The sequence below is a fragment of the Pleurodeles waltl genome, chromosome 7 (genome assembly GCF_031143425.1).
Source record: "Pleurodeles waltl isolate 20211129_DDA chromosome 7, aPleWal1.hap1.20221129, whole genome shotgun sequence".
Classification (NCBI taxonomy): Eukaryota; Metazoa; Chordata; class Amphibia; order Caudata; family Salamandridae; genus Pleurodeles; species Pleurodeles waltl.
In genome coordinates, this window is record NC_090446.1 from 1,302,549,644 (window position 1) to 1,302,567,770 (window position 18,127).

An 18,127-nucleotide genomic window follows, 5' to 3' on the forward strand; every position below is an offset into this window, starting at 1 on the left:
ACTTAAGACACTTTGGTCCTCATTACAACCCTGGTGGTAAACCCAGCTTTCTGCCGTGCAGAAGACCGCCAACATACCGTTCCGGCAGCGGAATTCTGCCATAGGTATTACGACTCACAGCTCGGAATCTGCCACAATACAGACACCCACACAAGTCTGCCACACCAAAGGTCAGTGATAAACTGGCGATACCAAAACCTACACCATCACGCCAACAGGAATACGCCCACAGTATCACGACCCATGAATCAACGCGGCGGTCTTTCAGCCGCAGTAATCCATTGCCGGTACACACTGTGGCGCACAAAATACATACACATATACAAAACACAACCACATTGAACAATTCTAAATACACACACCTGACACACATACACACACACCACACACACACCCAATCCAATATAAAGCACACACCCATATCACCCACAAACCCTTACAACCAAAATTCTGAAAGTAGGTCAGAGAGAGAGACTACCTAACACAACACCAGCATCCACAGACACAAAACACCATCACTTAAACAACATCCACGCACCTCAAACAACACACACCAACACATCCCCTCACACATCACAACAGACGGCACCTCACACATCACCCACACCACATCATGGCACCTCAAAGACACCCCAGGTTCTCTCAGGAGGACCTCAGGGTCATGGTGGAGGACATTGTCCGGGTAGAGCCACAGCTAATCGGATCACAGGTGCAGCAGACGTCCATTGCAAGGAAGACGGAGCTATGCCGGAGAACTGTCGACAGGGTCAACGCAGTGGGACAGCATCCAAGAACACGGAATGACATCAGGAAGGGGTGGCACGACTTACGGGGGAAGGTAGGTTCTGTGGTATCCAGATACCAGATTACTGTACAGAGGACTGGCGGTGGACCCCCTCTTTCCTCCCCCACAACAACATGGGAGGAGCAAGTCTTGGCAATTATGCATCCTGAGGGCCACGCAGGAGTAGCAGGAGGACTGGGCTCTGGTAAGGCAAATCTTTACTACTTTATCCCCCCACCTCATCTGCATGCCATCAGATACTCCCACCCTCACCCTCACACCCATCACCCCAACAACCCACTGATACCCCACTAACACAACCCACATGTCCCAAAATCAAGCCCTGCATGTAACACCAATGCATGGACACCCATCACCAAAGCATGTCCAGTAGAGAGACTCACTCATGCCCCAAAATCACCAATCACACAAGGGCCACAGCAATAATGCAAGCACAGGAGTAGAGGGTAACTCACCCATTGCACAAGATGGCACACACAGATACAATAACTATGCATTTACACCCCAACAGGACCTATACTCAACGTCACCGGACAGGAGGTGTCAGATATTTCCAGTCCCCCACATAAGAGGCCCACAGTGATGACAGCAGCTCTGCACGCCTGGATCAAGATGACCAGCCTGGCCCATCAGGGACCTCGGGACAGTTGGTTCCCCTGACACAGTCACAAACCACCACTGAACCTCCCCCCCCAGGAAACACCACCACAGCACCCACCCAGCGGGCCCATCCCTCTGTCCCCAGGACACGTCTATCAGCAGTGTGTCCCCCACTACAGGGAACCCAGGGAACCCCACTAACACAGGACGATCAGGGACCTGGGGGCAGTGGCAGTGGGCACACGGTTCAGGGGAGAGAGGCACAGGATAACAGGGAAGCTGGGAGGACTGCTGTGCGACAGAGGGAGGACAGGCCCAGGGAACCCACTCTCCACAGGGCACTCTCCAATATCATGGGAGCTTACCACCATTCCCAGGAGACCATGGGCACGGTACTGGCCAAGTTTCAGGAGACCCAGTGGCTGCAGGAGGAACACTACCTGGGGATCAGGGAGGCCTTGAATTCCTTCAACACCACCCTGGTCACCATTGCAGCGGTGCTGGAAGACCTTCTCAACACCAGGAGGGTCACAGTGGCACACAAACGGGCCCCTGACACTAGCCTGGACGATGAACAGCCCTCTACCTCCGCCAGCGCTAGTGGACAGGAGGCACCGCCACAGGAACAACAGACCACCAGCACCCCACCCCCTGCAGAAGGAGAACCACCCCGCAAATGGTCCGCGAGATCCAGGAACAAGACAGAGAACATTGCCAAGACCCCCGCCAGGAAATAATACCCCCTGAATGTCACCCTTCTGTCTCAATTTGTAACCTTGTCCACCTTAAACTGCCATTGCTCCACTTCCTATGCCCCATTGGACAATGCACCTGTGAAACAAATGGACTGGACTCTGCTATGAACATTCCTCCACTATCACCCCACCCAATTTCACACCCCCCTCCACTTATTTGCACAGAAATAAACACACTTGAATCACAAAACAATCTGGAGTATGTGTGCTTTCACTAATGTGTAATTGCAAAACCTCTGGAATATAGCAATGTCAATGTACTTGTTTACATACCAAGGTAACACAGCGGTAGGCCAGCAGTAAACATAGCAGAGGGCACAAAGTGGGACCCAGATCTGTGAAATGGAAAGGCAAAGTAACAAGTCAGGGTCCATACACTGAGTGAAAATGACCGACTTATACTAGCTCCAACAATAGTATGAGATGTGGGAAGCAGTTACATCTTCTTACCTGTGTCTCACTAGAAGTATTGCATGATGATGTTGGTTCAGTTGTCGACATCTTCTTCTTCTGCCTCCTCTTCTTCACTGTCCACAGGCTCCACAGCTGCCACAAGACCACCGTCTGGCCCATCCTCCTGCAGAAAAGGCACCTGGCGTTGCAAAGCCAGGTTGTGCAGCATACAGCAGGCCACGATTATCTGGCACACCTTCTTCGGTGAGTAGTATAGGGAGCCACCTGTTAGATGGAGGAACTGGAATCTGGCCTTCTGGGGGCCTAAGGTGCGTTCTATAATCCTCCTAGTTCACCCATGTGCCTGATTGTAGTGTTCCTCTGCCCTTGTCCTGGGATTCCTCACTGGGGTCATTAGCCATGACATGTTGGGGTAACCAGAGTCACCTGCAAATGTCGGGGGACAAATGTTAGACAGACACTAACCCTTAGGGACAACCCCATACCCAGACACCTATGTCAACTGTGTTGGGACCTTGGCCTCACCTATTAGCCACACACGGTGCCTCAGGAGTTGCCCCATCACATAAATGATGCTGCTATTCCTCAAAATGTAAGAGCCATGCACAGAGCCAGGATACTTGGTATTCACATGGGAGATGTACTGGTCTGCCAAACACACCATCTGCACATTCATGGAATGATAACTCTTCCGGTTCCTATACACCTGTTCACTCCTGTGGGGGGGGGCAAAGCCACATGGCACCTATGATGTTGAGGATATGTCCAAGGGCATAGAAGTCACCTCTCACTGTAGGCAAATCCTCCACCTGAGGGAAAATGATGTAGCTCCGCATGTGTTTCAGCAGGGCAGAAAACATTCTGGACAATACGTTGGAAAACATAGGCTGGGACATCCCTGATGCCATGGCCACAGTTGTTTGAAAAGACCCACTAGCAAGGAAATGGAGCACTGATAGCACCTGCACTTGAGGGGGGATTCCTGTGGGATGGCGGATTGCTGACATCAGGTCTGGCTCCAACTGGGTACACAGTTCCTGGATTGTGGCACAGTCAAACCTGTAGGTGATAATCAAATTCCTTTCCTCCATTGTCGACAGGTCCACCAGCGGTCGGTACACCGGAGGATTCCGCCATCTCCTCAGATGTCCCAGCGGACGGTGCCTATGAAGGACAACAGCGAGCACAGAGTTAAACAACTCAGAGGTATGTACCCACAGTCTACACATAACACCATTCATACACAAAATGTTGCCTGTATGTGTGTTGAGACTAGGCCTAGGTATGTGTGACGCAGTTGGTAATTAGGCCATGTGGGCCCCTGAAATGGCGGCTGCCTGACCTGTAAAGTGGGACAATGGGATGTGAGGTAACTGCACTGGCGTTGTACACCGTCGCGGTAGGCGGTCGAAGACCGCGGCGCAATGCTGCATTGGTTAACATTGGACCCTATGGGTCCCAGGAGCCAATGACGATGTACGCCGGCGGTGATGGTACGCACAGCCGCAGATGTGACCGCCGCGGACGTGACCGCCATTTTCTAGCTGTTGAATCACTCGATACCTGATCTTCGACAGGAGAGGACCTACACTGCAAGTGCTGCTGTGACCTCGGTGTGGAAGAGACAATGGCTTGTGCATCTGGGGAAAGGGCCACTGCCTTCACATCGGAGGAGTTGGAGAAGCTCGTCGATGGGGTCGTCCCCTAGTACACGCTACTCTACGGTCCTCCAGACCAACAGGTAAGTTCACAGGGAGCATGTTGTATGGGCTATGCCTGTGTAGAGAGGGCTGGTTGTAAGAAAGAAGGGGGCAGAGTTATGCGTGCATGAAAGACGGTGGGTGCATGTGCCACATGGCAAGGGTAGGGATGGGGGCCACTCACTTTGACGGCGCAGTTGGTAATGACTTCTCTTCGTACCCTGTACATTTCATGTAGGTCAGCGCCCACCAGAAGAAGGATATTTGGCGTGCCATCGCCAAGGACGTCCGGACCCTGGGGGTCCACCGCAGATGGAGAACCCACTGCCGGAAGAGATGGGAGGACATTCGCCGCTGGAGCAAAAAGACGGTGGAGGCTCAGCTGGGGATGGCCTCCCAACATGGGAGGGGTGCCTGTCGAACCATGACCCCCCTGATGTTCAGGATCCTGGCGGTGGCCTACCCGGAGTTGGATGGGCGCTTGAGGGCATCACAGCAGACACAAGGGGGTGAGTACACTCTCATTCAGCTGACTTTGCGTGCAGTGGAGGTGTCTGGGTGGGGGAGGAGGGCTGTGGGTTTCCCTAGGCCAGGGCGAGTTCCGTAGGCTAGGCCCCTCCGTAAGGCATGGCCCTGTGACCCCCCACTCCACCTCTGTAGAGTGGCAAGTACAGCTATTATTGCACCTGTGTCATCTATGTGTGCAGATGTCGTCCATAGCCGTGTAGGCCATTTCCCAGGAATTGCACTGTAGAGCCAAACAGCGCGACGTAGTGCAGGGGGCTTCTGTGTCTGTTTTGTCCGCCAACGGTAGCGGTAATGCATGCACTCAACATGTCTTTCTTCTGTTTCCCCCCCCCCTTTTTTGTGGTCTCCCTGTTCTTGTGTGCATTAGCATCATCAGGCAGAGGAGCAGTGGCACCAGAGCACGAGGAAGCTGCATCCCACATGGTCATGGAGGGCCACACTACAGACTCAGAATACACCAGTGGGACGGAGGGTGAGGGGAGCACCACGGCGGGGACAGGAGCTGAAACCAGCGACACGGACTCGTCCTCCGATGGGAGCTCCCTTGTGGTGGCGGCAACATCTGTGCCCCCCACTTCAACAGGTACAGCCGCCACTCCCCCCTACCAGCACCACCCTCCCAGCAGCCCCTCAGCCTTTGCCCCATGCCCGCTCACCCAGGAGGGTAGGCATCACCTTCGCCCCAGGCACCTCAGCCCCTGCCCCAGTCACCCCTGCTGCCATCAGTGAGGAGGCCATTGACCTCCTCAGGTCACTCACTGTTGGGAAGTCTACCATTGTGAATGCCATCCAGGGTGTAGAAAGGGAGTTGCAACAAACTAATGCATTCCTGGAGGGCATTCATTCTGGTCAGGCGGCCCTTCACTGATCCTTTCAAACTCTGGCCTCAGCACTGATGGCAGCCATTGTCCCTGTGTCTAGCCTCCCCCTTCCAACTTCCTCCACCCAGACCCAATCCCCTCTACCTCTGCCTATCCCAAGCACACCATCAGACACCCTGCACACACCTCACCACACAAGGGAAGCTCAGGCAAACATAAGCACCACAAATCCCACAGGCACTCACGCAAGCATCACACACATACAGGCACACCAACATCCACTGCCTCCACTGTGTCCCCCTCCTTGTCATCTCCCTCCTCCCTCCCAGTCTCGTCTACACTCACACCTGCATGCACTACCTCTACAGCTACTACGTCCCGCACCAGCACACCCACCAGCACACCCCGCTCACGTGCAGTCACCACCCCCACTACCATTCACACGTCCCCTGTGTCCTCTCCCAGTGTGTCTGTGACGCCCCCTCTGAAGATACACAAATGCAGGCACACACCCACCCAACATACATCCACCTCACCACAGCCTCCAGCGCATGCACCTGCACCCAAAACAACAAAACGTACACCTCCTACAACCACCACCTCTTCCTCCACTCCCAAACCCCCTCCAGCTACCCATCCCAGTGTGTCCAAACAACTTTTCCTGTCCACCCTTAACCTATTTCCCACCCCCCCCGTCCAACTCATAGGTCCCGAACTAGCACCTCAGCCACAAAATCTCCGGGACCAGTGGTGCCTGTTGTCACATGTATGTGGAGTGCACCGGCCACCAGGACAGCCAGTGTGTCACGGAGCCACAGCACAGCCAGTCCCCCCCCTGTGAAGCACCGGAAGTTGGCCAGTGCCCGGCGGGAGAGGGGGAAGACGCCAGCCACCCAAGCCGCTCCCAGGGGTCCCGGTGGGAGTGTGGACTCAGCTGTGACTCCTCCCAAGGTGGGGAAGGGCCAGAAGAAACCCGGCAAGTCTGGGAGGAGCAGCACGGCGGAGAAGCCCGCCATCATCCCCACTGCCCAGGAGGGCCTGCCAGCCCCATCCCCGCTGCCCAGGAGGGCCCCATCCAGCCCCATCGTCGCTGCCCAGGAGGCCACCGCCAGCCCCATCGTTGCTGCCCAGGAGGACCCCGCCAGCCCCATCGTCGCTGCCCAGGAGGGCCCCGTCAGCCCCATCGCCGCTGCCCAGGAGGCCATGCCAGCCCCATCGTCGCTGCCCAGGAGGCCACCGCCAGCCCCGTCGTCGCTGCCCTGGAGGGCCCCGCCAGCCACAGGCCACCTGCCCACGAGGGTCCCGCCAGCCACAGCCCACCTGCCCAGGAGAGCCCCGCCAGCCACAGTCCACCTGCCCAGGAGAGCCCCGCCAGCCAAAGCCCAGCTGACCAATGAAGGACCGCCAGCCCCAGCCCAGCTGGGCAGAGAAGGACCGCCCGCTGAACAGGGCAAGGACCGCCAACTCATGCACCGCTGAACAGGGCAAGCACCACTGAACAGGGCAAGGGCCGCCAACTCAAGCACCGCTGCACAGGGCAAGCACCGCTGACAGGGCAAGGACCGCCAACTCAAGCACCGCTGCACAGGGCAAGCACCGCTGAACAGGGCAAGGACCGCCAACTCAAGCACCGCTAAACAGGGCAAGCACCGCTGAACAGGGCAAGGACCGCCAACTCAAGCACCGCTGCACAGGGCAAGCACCGCTGAACAGGGCAAGGACCGCCAACTCAAGCACCGCTGCACAGGGCAAGCACCGCTGAACAGGGCAAGGACCGCCAACTCAAGCACCGCTGCACAGGGCAAGCAGCGCAGAACAGGGTAAGGACCGCCAATTCAAGCACCGCTGCACAGGGCAAGCACCGCAGAACAGGGCATGGACCGCCAACTCAAGCACCGCTGAACAGGGCAAGCACTGCTGAACAGGGCAAGGACCGCCAACTCAAGCACCGCTAGCCCATGAGCGGCAGGGGCACTGACGCAACAGGGACCGTCACGGGTGAATGATGCACTCTGGGCATCAGTCCCCCTCCAGAACCAGTGGAGACATGCATCCACTACCTCTGTCCTTCACAGGATGAAGCACTCTGGGCACCAGTCCCCCTCTAGAACCAGTGGAGACATGCATCCACTCTGTCTGTCCTTCACAGGATGAAGCACTCTGGGCACAAAGCCCCCTCCAGAACCAGTGGAGACATGCATCCACTCTGTCTGTCCTTCACAGGATGAAGCACTCTGGGCACCAGTCCCCCTCCAGAACCAGTGGAGACATGCATCCACTACCTCTGTCTTTCAGAGGATGAAGCACTCTGGGCACCAGTCCCCCTCCAGAACCATTGGAGACATGCATCCACTATGTCTGTACTTCACAGGATGAAGCACTCTGGGCACAAAGCCCCCTCCAGAACCAGTGGAGACATGCATCCACTCTGTCTGTCCTTCACAGGATGAAGCACTCTGGGCACTAAGCCCCCTCCAGAACCAGTGGAAACATGCATCCACTCTGTCTGTCCTTCACAGGATGAAGCACTCTGGGTACAAAGCCCTCTCCAGAACCAGTGGAGACATGCATCCACTACCTCTGTCCTTCACAGGATGAAGCACTCTGGGCACAAAGCCCCCTCCAGAACCTGTGGAGACATGCATCCACTCTGTCTGTCCTTCACAGGATGAAGCACTCTGGGAACTAAGCCCCCTCCAGAACCAGTGGAGAGATGCATCCACTCTGTCTGTCCTTCACAGGATGAAGCACTCTGGGCACTAAGCCCCCTCCAGAACCAGTGGAGACATGCATCCACTCTGTCTGTCCTTCACAGGATGAAGCACTCTGGGCACAAAGCCCCCTCCAGACACCAGTGGAGAATGTTATCCACTTGAGAGACTGTGGCTTTGCACTCCCCAGGATTGATCAGTGGGCAAACCACCCACTGTAGAGACTTGAGAGACTGTGGCTTTGCACTCCCCAGGATGCATCAGTGGGCAAACCACCCACTGTAGAGACTTGTGAGACTGTGGCTTTGCACTCCCCAGGATTGATCAGTGGGCAAACCACCCACTTGTGAGACTTGAGAGACTGTGGCTTTGCACTCCCCAGGATGCAGCAGTGGGCAAACCACCCACTGTAGAGACTTGTGAGACTGTGGCTTTGCACTCCCCAGGATTGATCAGTGGGCAAACCACCCACTTTAGAGACTTGAGAGACTGTGCCTTTGCACTCCCCAGGATTGATCAGTGGGCAAACCACCCACTGTAGAGACTTGAGAGACTGTGGCTTTGCACTCCCCAGGATGCAGCAGTGGGCAAACCACCCACTGTAGAGACTTGTGAGACTGTGGCTTTGCACTCCCCAGGATTGATCAGTGGGCAAACCACCCACTGTAGAGACTTGAGAGATGTGGCTTTGCACTCCCCAGGATTGATCAGTGGGCAAACCACCCACTGTAGAGACTTGAGAGACTGTGGCTTTGCACTCCCCAGGATGCAGCAGTGCGCAAACCACCCACTGTAGAGACTTGTGAGACTGTGGTTTTGCACTCCCCAGGATTGATCAGCGGGCAAACCACCCACTGTAGAGACTTGAGAGACTGTGGCTTTGCACTCCCCAGGATACATCAATGGGCATGGAGGCCCCTCGTGGATCTGGCGTCGTGCACTCATCCGGCTGAGGTGCCCCCCCTTCCACCTGAGGTGCCTGCTGTATTTCTATCTGATGCCCCTGCAGCGTTCTCTCTGTTTTGATCTGGTATCGTGTGTGGGCCTCGATCATGCATTTTGGGACCAGTGGTCCATGGACTATGAACGGTGCAATACCTGGACTAATACTCTTGGTGTATATTTTGTTAATAGTGTATATATGTATATTTTTGCTTACTGATTTTTCATATATTACAATGGTTACACTCATTTCCTTTTGTCTTTGCATTCTTCCGGGGAGGTTGGGGGGTGTAACTATAATGTATAAATATGTATTAGTGTGTGTGTTGTCATGGGTGGGGGTGTTGCGTGTGTGTATCACTGTTTTTTCCCTCCCCTGTGTCGTAGGTGCAGTACTCACCGTGGTCTTCTCCACCGGCGTTGGTGCTCCTGGTACAAGAGCAGGAAGACAATCGCAGGGAGTATTTGGAGTTCCGGGTCCATGGTGTCCTTCTTCCTCGTGGAGTGTGTAGAGGTGAGCGTTTTCCCTTCGAAATTTCTGTTTCCGCCGTGTTTTTATCTGCGGTGTATCCGCCCCGGAAAAGGTGGCAGATTGGCCTGTCATAATAGTGTGGGCGGTACATTGTCCTCCGCCTATCTGTTGGTGGTGACCGCCGAACTGTTTGTTTGTACCGCTGTGGCGGTCAAAAGTGGCTGTCTTTGTTGGCGGTGTCCGCCACGGTCGTAATTGCAAAATGTTTACCGCCGGCCTCTTGGCGGTCTTACTGCCGCTTTAACACCGTCCGCCAGGGTTGTAATGACCACCTTTGTTTGCTTTTAAAAGACTTAAGACACTTTTTATCACTTTTCAATATCTCAACATATACTTATTGCATTTTAATCGTTTTGACCTGCATCTTATCAGATAAATATTATATATTCTTCCAAACACTGTGTGGTGTATTTTTGTGGTGCTATATGGTGTTAGGGTATGATTTATTGCACAAATACTTTACACATTGCCTTCTAAGTTAAGCCTGACTGCTCAGTGCCAAGCTACCAGAGGGTGGGCACAGGATAATTTGGATTGTGTGTGACTTACCCTGACTAGAGTGAGGGTCCTTGCTTGGACAGGGGGTAATCTGACTGCCAACCAAAGACCCCATTTCTAACAAGTCTCGAAATACATATGGTTCACAAAATTATCAGGCATATCATATGATGCAGTAGAATCATGGTACACAGCTCATACATATGGAAATAATGGCTTATTAGTGAAATCTCATCCCCTTCCCTCAGTTTTAACATGGAAATCTAAACGCATGCCTCAGCGAGTCTCTGTGATATTGACATCTGACTATGCTTGTCACTAAAAAGCCACAAAAACTATCCATCCAATTGCCAAGAAGGTGTTGACTGTGCCACTATATATTCCTTACTTTTATTTTATCAACATCACAAAATATCTCTTCATTCTGACAATTCATACATGGGTGGTCAATGCCAGCACTAAAACTATGCAATAGATATATTTCCCATCTTGTGATGCATCATTAAATAAACTTTTCCGAGCATCTAAGGGACTTGAAATGGCGACTTCCTGACCTCCTATAGGAAAACGACCCGCGACTGCCAGCAGAAGTCATCATGGCGGTAGGCGGATATTGCCATTGGAACACATTGCTGCCTTTGGCGGTCTCTGGCCAATGGCGATGGCCGTCGGCGGTGACGGTCTCTTATCTAGTGGATGTGTCTGCCATTGCATACTTCATCTCTCACTTGACTCCTGACACTGCTGCCAGCAAAACCTCCATGACCTGAGCTGCTGTGTATTGCTTCTGGGAGCAATCATGCCACATCCTACAGATGATAGGGCCCCTGCCTTCTCACACGAGAAGCTGGAGAAGCTGGTGGAGGAGGTCCTACCCCTGTATGAACAGCTCTATGGTGCACTAGAGGCGCAGGTAAGTACACCATGTGCACCTATGTGTCATTAGCTCGAATATTCTTTGATATGCTAAGCAAAGGCTGATGGGCAATGCTCCTGATTGTGTCCTTAAAGTTTTTTGGGTGCTAATGTTGTGCTAGAATAGGTGACTTCCTGGGTATGTACTTATGTTTGGTGAGAAAGAGTCCTGAGCCATTGTGGAGAGTGTGTAATGTATGTTTCCTGACCCACCTTGTGACTGTTGCACATGGTTACTGGAGGTTGTATGCCATAATCCGCCAGAAAAATCCCATATTCATGTATGTTTGGTGTCTGGTCATATGTGATAACATGACTGCTGGTGTTGTAGATGCATGTTGTCTGCCTGTTTCGAGCTCACATATGTCCTAACTGTATATACTCTTACATCAGTGGAGAGGATGTACAAGACAGTCTGTGTTTGGCTTGCTGTACTAAGTTGTTGATAAATCTGCCTATTTTTGTGTGCTACATATGGACATGACATTCTTTATTATCTATGTCATCCATGCAGGTCAACGCCTATCAGAAGAAGGGGATTTGGAGTGTCTTTGCCAAGAAAGTGCAGACCAGGGGGTCCACAGCCAGCGGAGTGCACACTGAGACGCTGGGCCCAGAAGACCACAGAGGCCGAGCTGGGGATGTCCTCCCAATGAGGATGGGGTGCCCCTCGGACCCTGACCCCCTAATGGCCTGCATTTTGGCAGTGGTCTACCCTGAGTTGGATGGGTGTTTGAAGACAGCACAGCAGCCACGGTGGGGGTAATTACAGAGAAACACATGTTTGCCCCTTTAGCAGGTGTTTGTAGGATGTAATACACAATCAACATGGTAGGTGCAAAGTGTCACAGATCTCCTGTGAACACACTGATGTACAGTAGACAGGTGTGCACATACAAATGTATTTTGAGACGTTACTCTACTATGTTGTCCCCTCAGTACAATGGCACATAATGGTGGATATATGACTGTGACATATGTGAACCAATACACAGCTTCTTCTTCCCTGGTGATTGTTACTTCTCACCAACAGGTCAATCCTCCCAGTGTCATAATGGTAAGGTGTGTAGGTCCTTGCTCTCTGTCCTCTGCAATGCCTCAAGATTCATGTCTCTATGCAACATAGAGTCAAACATATTGAAGTCATCTCTGGTCTTCTAAGGGTTTCTGAGAAGTGACAGCATCATGTGAGGCTGTGATGTCCATCTGACATGTCACATGTCATACAAGGTTGACATCTTCACACCTGTTGCAAGATAATCCCCCTTGGTAAGTGTGGGATGTGTATAGACATTTGTGATGTCTCATCAGAGTACACATAATGCATGTTGGATACCATTGGAGTGTTGCAACATTTCTCCAGACACACATATGTTGGTATCAGAGGTTGAAATGTAACTACCATGTTAATTTTCTGATGGTGGAAAGTGGCCACAAAGCTTTGTCTTTATGCATACTGTTGTAAGTATAATACATGGGCAATGGTGGCCTATTCACAGTTATGGCACAGGCAGTTATTTGTGGACATCATGTGTCAATGGAAAGGTTCAGTCATGATTCATCATCGGTATTTGTAATGTGTAACTGCTGTTGCTATGAAGGATATGTCAAATGAGGCAGGCTGATTTGGAACCTCATGTTTGCCATGACACCTATTTGGTGCAGTTGTGGTAGTTATATACACCTGTGAGAAGGTTGGTAAGTGTGTCCAGGCTGTTGGCTTGCATCATGGTTGGTTTAGCAGTTATGTTAGAATCACATTTGATTTTGCTCTAGGATTCCTCCATAGACAGATGTCAGGCTTGCCATGTCTGATGTGTGGGTAGTGATGTTGTCACTTGGTCAGTGGCCTGTTAATGGACTAATCGCTTAGTTATGTAGAACTGGTTCTCACCTTCCTGCACAGTACAGTACTCCATTTGTTACATACACATTATTGCCAACTTGTGATTGTGTGTGGGACAGTGGTCTGAGCTTACTTGGTCCTTACATGACTGATAATGTTCTTTTTCTGGAGACCAAAGTCCTAGATGCCTTGATCCACATTGTATTTTCACTTTTTGGTATATCACAATTGGTGCATGTGTGTGTGTGACATATGTTATTATTCTTTGAGCTAAATTTGACATGTGTGACAATTTGAGGTGCTACATGTTGGCATTTGTGCACAGTGTATGCTAGCAACAATGTGACATGAAGAAGGTATGACTTTTTTGCACAAGCTTGCTTGCTTTCACTTAACAACATGCCATTGCCTGGTACATAACATCAGGGTAAAGTATTTTTGTGTTAAATATGTGTTTAGGATTTGTGGTAAGCTATCTCACATTTCTGAACTGTTGCTGGATTGATGCTTGAATATGTTGTTCTGGATAGAGAACCTGTATCAAGGTGGCATAGTCACCTTGTAATGGTATGGTCAGTGTGATTGAGCAACTTAAATTACAGTATTGTAGGCGTCTGTTAGGTTCCTTTGCCGGTGTATCACAATGTACATTATGAGGGACACACATTACATTTTGTTGTGACATGTTGGCACTATACTGGCACTTCCTGAGGGTGTTAGTGAATAGGATGTTATGAGACTTATGTGTAATGTATGAAGGAAGTATTATCTTGTGAATGTGATGATCCAGGTTAACTATCTATTTCCAGCATCAGCACCAGCAGGCAAAGGAAAAGGGGGCACAGCCGAGTGGGGAAGCTTCTGGCCACAGGACCTCTAGTCATGACACCACTGACAGCGAGGGACCCAGTGGCCCGGAGGTCGGGGGAGTGCCACGGGGAGACTAGATCCACTACATCTTCTTTGGAATCTCTCTCCAGTGGCCACTCCCTAGTGGTGGCAGAGCCATCTGCGACCACCCCAGTACCATCTCTGTCTGCCATCCCCCTTTCTATCACCGCCCTCCCTGTAGCTCCCCACCCAGTTAGCCGTGCCCACCCATCCAGGAGGGTGGGCATCTCCTTTGCCGCAGGCACCTCTGCCCTAGCTCGTTAGCCCTACTGCCCTCAGTGAAGAGGCTATTGACCTCCTGAGGTCTATCTCTGTGGGTTAGACGGCCATCGTGAATGCCATCCAGGGACTGGCAATGCAGGTCCAACACAGCAATTTGTTCCTGGGGGGCATTCACGGTGCAATCTCTGGATTACAGAGATCATTTCAGGCTCCTCACTAACGGCAGCCAGCCACCCCTTGTCTATCGTCCCTCCTCCACCTTCCTCTTCCCAGTCCAAGTCCTACATTCCCTGACCCAGCCAAAGAACACAAACAGACAGGCATGCATCCAACTCAACATCCACGGGTAGCGCAGACAAACATAAGCACCACAAGACACACCAAGGGCACGCACACAGACAACATCCACCTGCAAACACAGCAATATTCACAACCTGCCTTGACATGCCCAACCCCCCAGCATCACAGACACAACACCTAACCCACCTGCAGACACCACACCAACATTCAGTGATCCAGGCACCACACCTATCCTACCTGCAGACAGCACCGCAGCAGAGCCTCAGACATCCACTGGTCACCACACCTGCAGACAGCAGAACCAGACACGCCTACATGCAGCACATCCACCATACCTGCAGTCACCACCCCAACAGACAGACACCCACCCACCACGGCATCCCCCACCACCTCCGCACCCCCCTCAGCCCAAGACACATAAACGCCCTCACTCACCTACCCAACACACACCCACCACACACAAGCACACCTCCCACGAACATGCATCCAAGACATCCACACATAAATGTCAAAAAACCACTGCCTCACCCTCCACACCCAAACATCTTCTGATGACCGTCCCAGTGTGTCAAAAAAAGTTTCTTTTCTGAGTTTGACTTTTCCCTACTCCTCCCTCCTGTGACACCCCTAAAATAACTGTTACCCTCACCAAGACCATCCCTTCAACTGCCAATGCTGCTTGTGCTTCATGTATTGTTACAGCAGTATGTGAGGTTGTGTGCAGTGCTCTGGACTCCCAGGGACAGGGTGTGTGTTGTGTGATGGGTTATGTATATGTTGAAAAATATGTTGTTGTCATGCTATTGTGTTGTATTTGTGTTGATATGTGTTTGTTGTCGTGCTGTGTGGCTTTGTGTGTTTTGACTGTTTGAGTCTGCATGTATCGTGCATGGAATGATGTGTTGTGTGTTATGTGTGTGTCAATTGCTATGTTGTCTGATGGTGTAATTGTGTGTGTTCCATAACAAATGGTTGTTCATTGTGTTGCATGTGTGTCAAGTTCTTGGCCAGTGTTGGTTGTGAGTGTGTGACATATGTTCATATTTGTGCAGTTGTAGTGTTGTTGTGACGTGTTAGTATGTTGTATGGGAAGGTGTGAGGCCAGGCCTGTGTTGTGTTGCCGTGCATAACTGCGTGTTATTGAAATGTGGTGTGTGTGTGTGTGTGTGCCAGCTGCAGTGTGCGTACTGTGTATGTGTGGGTGTCTTTGATGCAGCATGTGAGTGTCACTTTACTGTTACGTGTGTGTACAGCCTTTGCACCCGCCTATGGGTTATATTAAGTAACTGAACAGATTTTGACAATTTACAAATGTAACAGTTAAGTCTGTATATTTACGGTTGTTATCATCCTCGTCGGCAATGATTCCATTGTCTTTCGGTGAGCAGCGGGATGACGTCTAGTTGTGGTTTCATGGCAGCTCCGTATGTGTATGGCTTCCTGGAGGTGAGGGTCTCCTTTTATACTGTTCGTTTCCGCCTGGTGTTTGTGGTGCTTCGACCGCACAGTTATGTTAGTGGTGTGCAACGTCGTAATTATTCTGGCGGAAACAAGGTCTCAGTCTGACTGTTTGTGCTTCCATTCCACCGCAGTGGTCAGTACTGCCTGGGGGTGCCAGCAGTGCTGTGGCGGTCTTCTGTATGTACAGCAGCCAAAGTCATTATTTGGTGGTCTTCTCTGCTAGCCTGTTGGTGGACAGACTGCCACTGCCAACATGGCAGTCAGAGGACCGCCAAAGTCATAATGAGGCCCTAAATCCAAAGGTAAAACTTTAACCGAGGCCTCCTGCGCACTGTAGCCGAGCAGGGCTCCATCGCAGTCGGCCTCAAATTTTGACTTTGTCCCGGCCGAGTGCAACCAGATGTCCTGATTGGCGCTTTCAGTTTCTATGCGCTCAAATTAATTTTGGCCCTGATTTTGACTTTGGCGGTCTTTTTTAAAGACCACCAAAGCCACGGGTGCCAGAAGACCGTCAATGCTGGTGGTCTTCCACCCACCATAGTATGAGTACTGCTGGATTTCCACCACATTTTGGATGGAAATTCAGCAGTAGTTGTGCTGGCGGCAGGAGGAGCATGGGCGGTTCCACCACCGTCCCGCCCTACTAAAACGAAACCACCAGCCGCATTACTACCAGTAATACGGCCTGGAGGTGTCCTGATGGCGGGGCACTGCCGGTGGTGGAAGCGCCTGTTCCCATTTTCTGCCGGGCGACCTCCTCGTCAGATAAGGTAGGTCGGGCATCCGACAGGGGGCGGGGTGTTGTGTGTGCACTGGGTGTATGTCTGGGTGTGTGAATGTAAGTGTGTATGCGTGTGGGTATGGGTGTGTGCATGCATGGTTGAATGTGTGTATGAATGTTGAAGTGAATGAATGTATGGATGCATGTGAGTGAATGCGTGTATGTCAGTGTTTGTCAATGAGTGTATGCGGGGTGCTTGTGGGTGTCTGTGTGGGTGTGCATGTATGCGGGGGGCGCTGTACCTGAAGGGGGGGTGGAGGGTTCTAGTATGGAGGGGGGTTGGGGGATTTGTGCTTGATGGGGGGGTGGGGGAGTCGTCTGCCAGTGACAGGGAAGGAATTCCCTGTCACCGGTAGCCTTTCCGTCTGGGTTTTCGTGGCGGTGCTACCACCGCGGAAACCCTGGTGGAAGGCCGGCTCTAAATACCGCTGGCGGTCTTGTGTGGACCGCAGGGTCAGAGATGCTAATCTCCGGCCCGGCTGTCCAATTGCCCTGTCGGTATGAGTGGGGATGTGGCAGGTGGGCAGAGGCCAACCCGCCACACTCATAATGTGGCGTCTTCACTGCTAGCCTGTTGTCAGAAGACCTCCAGGGTCATCATGAGGGCCTTAATCTTTAAAAATTAATATCTTCGGGTCTCTTTACTGGAGTTTTGTCATTTTTGTGTCATTTGAAAGGTAAAAATATAATCTATTTTCATAAATTGGTGTTGGATGTTTATTGTGCTTTGTGTTATACTCATTTACTGTTTTGTGATTTTTAAATGATTTACACACCTATCTCCTAAATTAAGCCTAACTTCTTGTTGCCAAGCTACCAAGGGTTGAGCTTGGATTAATTTATTGTGATACCTAAAGGGGGTTAGTAGTCTATTGCTAAGTGTAGGTACCTACCTACTCTTACCAATAATCCACTTTCCAACACTTGTTAAACACTTGTCAATGAAAGACACCATGAATCCATGTCACAAACAGAACACCATCCGATCACTTGCTCTTTTTTAATCTCTGAAGGTATTGAGCTGACTGCAGCCCAAACTGACTGATTCGAGCTTCCTTAATTCAGCCCAAACTGACTGATTAGAGCTTCTTTAATTCAGTCATAGTTAATTTAATCAGCTACAGGCATTTTCTCATTTATTGCCACACTTTCTATGGGAAAGCAACTCATTAAAGAGACTGACTTAGGGCCTCATTATGAGTTTGGCAGTCTAATGACCGCTGCACTCCTTGTGGTTCGACTGCCAGATTACAACCCTGACGGCCGGATCACCATGGGACCTCTACCCCCACACCCAGGGATCATGCATCCTGACGGCGTAGCGGCGGTCGAGTCGTGGTCAGCCATGGGTGGTGCCCATGACAGCACTGCAATGCTGATCATGAGTCCACTTTCCGCCACCCTT